The sequence below is a fragment of the Microtus ochrogaster genome, unplaced genomic scaffold (genome assembly GCF_000317375.1).
Source record: "Microtus ochrogaster isolate Prairie Vole_2 unplaced genomic scaffold, MicOch1.0 UNK73, whole genome shotgun sequence".
NCBI lineage: Eukaryota > Metazoa > Chordata > Mammalia > Rodentia > Cricetidae > Microtus > Microtus ochrogaster.
In genome coordinates, this window is record NW_004949171.1 from 123,734 (window position 1) to 128,153 (window position 4,420).

Here is a 4,420-nt window from a genome sequence, read left to right on the forward strand (position 1 = left end):
ACTGAGCATCCCAGGACACAGGACACAGTAAACTCACCATTTCCTGTGCAGTGCTTTGAGCATTCCTGGGTATAGCATGCAGTAAACTCATAATGTTGTGTGCAATGTTCTGATCTTTCCTGGGCACAGCACACAGTGAACTCGCCATGCTCTGTGCAGTGTTCCTAGCCTTCCTGGACACAGCATACAGTGAACTTGCCATGTTCTGTGCTGTTCCCTGCATTCCTGGGCACAGGACGCAGTAAAATCACCATGCTCTATATAATGCTCTGAGCATTCCAGGTAACAGAACACAGTAAACTCGTTATGCTCTGTGCAGTGCTATGAGGATTACTGGGCACTTAGAGCAGAAGAGCACATTCAAACGAAAGGATCAATACCTAAGTTTATGACAAAATTAGTCATGGCGATTATGAGCTAAAGTTAAATCATAATGTTGAAATGTTAATCTTTGCAGAATTAGGTTTCCCTGAAAATTGAGTTTATCCTTGTCCATGCATGCAAGAAGTATGAGTTGTCAGTTTCCTTAAATAATTTCTCTTTTCGAGCTAAATCAATTTTCTCAGTGTATTAAGATGCTCATAATTTTATGATGCCTTTCTATGAATGTATTAAAGGCTATTTATTCAGTCTTTGATTTTCTCTTAAAGATTTCATTTCACTGAATGTCAGGATGAAGACAAAATACTTCTGACTACATTTTTGTTCCATGAATCACAAAACAAAATCAACGCTGAATTTCTGTGTTATGGTTTCTGCCCAATCATAATATATAAGATACTGCCATTGACTTTCTTTTAACCTTGGATCTTTGAATTTTTATTTATTATGTGGGATTGCATTAAGGCATTAGTAAAGAACACTGTCATCTTTGCAGCTGTTATGTCTTGGCTCTAGAATCCTTCACCTTTATCTTGGCATTTCTCTCCTATAGGCATTGGATTCTTCTTTAGTGTAAATGTCATATAGCATTTCCTAAGAAACCAAACCTACAGTGTTCTACTACAGAGTACCATATCTATTACCATAAAGAAAACTATCTATGAGATTTAAATCATGTTTTTTAGTATCTTGTTTACTTCAGAAGTCCATCACGCTGACGTTTTTATTAAATATTCTTCTTCTTGGATTTTCTGGTTTAGGAAAAATCATTGTGAGAACCTGGGTCATACCTGGGGTGACACACTGTTGTGCTTTATACTTCATTCTTACTGCGTGCAACTTAAATGCAAACAAAAGGGGGTCTTCAACTCACAGATTAAAAAAAAATAAGACATCGAGATTCTAATATTTCTCCATACCTAAGTCAACTATATAGCTATCCAAAATCTAACTCTATCTCATTCTCCATGGAGAAAAAAATTCAAGCACATTTCAGGCATCTGTATTTGATCTTGGTATATGGAAAAAATATCCATTGGCATTATACAATCGTAAGGTTAAATAACCCTGAAGGATATACTTTTATTCGTGATTCTGCATCATGCATGATATTCTGATGTCTCTTCATCATCTATCATAAGTAAAATTCATCAATCATAATTCATATGATAATGTATGAATAAGTTTCAAATAGAGGAAATAATATACTGAACACTTTCAAATGTCAAATAAGTGGCTTAATTGCTATACTAAAGAACTAATTTCTATTTTATTCATCACTCTAAATTATGACTGATTCCAGTGTTGCCTTGTACAAATACTATTCAACAAAGTGATGAGCATAGTTTTCAGTCTGCTTACTTGCTATTTGTTCAGGTGAATTATGTACCATGAATTTCTAATACCATTACCTATTTTGTAAAAAAATTAATAACACTGTTTTTTTGTGTTTAAATAGCTGATATATGGGAATATATTTTAAACTAAGATGTGCTAAGAGCATGAAGATGGATAGTGTAGGTTCTTGTCCTACATATCTATTCTTAAACTAAATTATGAACAAGGAAAACATTAGGTAGGCATGTATATAGATATAGTTGACTCAGATTTAAGACAAGAAGAATCTTTAAAATTCTTGGATGATGAATATTTGTATTCTTGGTGACACAGCACTTGCCTTTAGGCAACAAACCCTCAGATTGATTCTTACACAACAAAGGAGGCAGATGACGATAAATTATACAATATTTTCACCTCAGTGGTTTATTAAGTCTTTCATGAGGCTGAAAGTTAGTACACTGTAGATTTCTAAGAAAATAAAATAAGCATACGTCTTATAAGTGGCTGCTGCAACATTATCTGATCTTTCTTTGTATTTTCATTTAAAGCAGCCATAGTGTGGGTTGTTGCCTTTGATAGAGATTTTGTTAGTCTGTCCATGTTGTCTCAGAATAATGTTCTTCTCACACTATTTATACATTCAATGTGCCTTTAGTTTTCCATTAGTTTGTTCATTTGCTTGATTATTTTGCTTTAATTGAAGTACTCGTGGGACTGTATATACTTTCTTGTATTCCTCAACTCCACTGAGTCTTGAATCTCTTGGGATTGTAAAAGCTGTATGACCAGGCCCTGGACCAAGGAGAGAAAACCTATTCTCACAGAACATCTGGGAGACAAGAGCTGCAGCCTAGAGGAGGTAACAACATAGTGTATTCCATACTTGAGAGTTGATGTTTGCTGCCTTCAGAGGATAGCTTCTGATTGTTTCAGACAGAGTGCATCCTAATTCAGATGGGAGAGGCTATGGGTCTGCCATATCATGCCTGCTGTTTTAGTTGACCGAAGGTTGGGAGGGAAGTCTATCTTCAGTTATTGAAATAACATGAGCTATCAATAGTTGTAGTTGAACATATTGAATCAATACTCTTTGATCCAACCAAAGTTTCCTCGAAAAGTGTTTTATATCACTCTAAATGGATTACTTTGATGAGGGAGAATTAGGTCAGAATATGAATGATGTGCAGTTTCCAACATAAATATAAACATACAAAAAAACAAGCATAAGGTTACCTATCAATCATCCATTTATCAGTACTCAGTCCCTGGAAGGTAACCTACAAATGAGGGAAGATACCTGACAATGTTGTAGGTTCCTTTTTCCTTTCAACTTTCTCATTTGGAATCCGCCTTAGAAATGAAGCACAACAGGAGTTTCCCTCACTTCCTTTTGGCAGAAATGAAAGAAAAACACATATGGAACCTTGATGTAATAGGTGAGGAAAGCAAGAGCTGTGATTGCAAGAATTTCTCATGGTACATTGTACTTCATTAAAAAATCCCCTGGTAATGCAATATTTGGAGATAGTGTAGAGTTTTTATAAGAGTTTAAATCAAAGTAATATGTAAAACAGAAATGAAGATCTTAGAATTGATGTAATTAAAAATATACATCATATAATTGATGTAATTAGAAGAATAAAAGTGAACTTTATTCATATTTAAGTAATAAATTCATGTACAATCGACAGCAGAGAATAACACAGTCTTGCTAACAGTTATTTACTTACGCCTTCTCTTGCCTGGTTGCTGATGAACTTAGTCCCAAATTTGTTGTGAAACATTTTCTTGATCAGGCTAAGCACTAATTATTACAGAGAAAAGTGATATGATGTGAATGTTAGTTTATTAGTGATTTTTAGGATGCAGTGACTGAGGTGAGGAACGAAGCTGAAATTAAGCACTATATCACGCCATCTCTGCTTCTTTAATAACCAAGGTTGTCTGGGCCATTCTCTATGATTAAAATGTCTTTTTTCCCCTTGAGATACATATGAATACAGATTATTAGAAATTTAATACTTCAAATGTAAATTACTAGGGTGAAGACAAGACATGACAGTATGACCACAGAATCTTAGCTGTGGATCATAGAAAGAACAGATTATAAGGATTGAGACCAAGAATAATATACCTGACTTTTATAATGTGAACAGGAACAAAGTGTGCTCTAAGCAAACCTGCTTTCTCATGTGTATTGCACCATCTTGCAGAATAATTTGCTAGTCCACCTGCCATATACTTTAACTGTAGGAAAGTGTGCTTTTCCTGGGATGAGACCCATTGTCACTATACTGGACTGTTCCTGCATCCTGAAGGGTGTAATAATTCAAGCAGGAAATCTGCTGACACTTGGATGAAGCTGTACAATCTCTCCTTCTGTTAAAAGGTCCTTAGTTATACTTTTAAAAATTCCTTCTCAGACTGTGCATGCTTGCAAACTCCATAATCTCAGCATTTGAAAAGCCACTTCAGGGTAGTCTTGGGTCTAAAGCAAGACATTACCTTAGAAAACACAAACTTCTGCATTATGTATTCTAGATCTTTTACTACTAATAGATAAAAATTTATTAATATATATTTTATACTGTACAACACTTTTTAAAATCTAGTTTATCCCTTTTAGAAGCCATATTATTTTCAAACCTTTTTGAATCTAACATTTGCTTTTGTTTTATTAAAAGATCTAGATGTAATA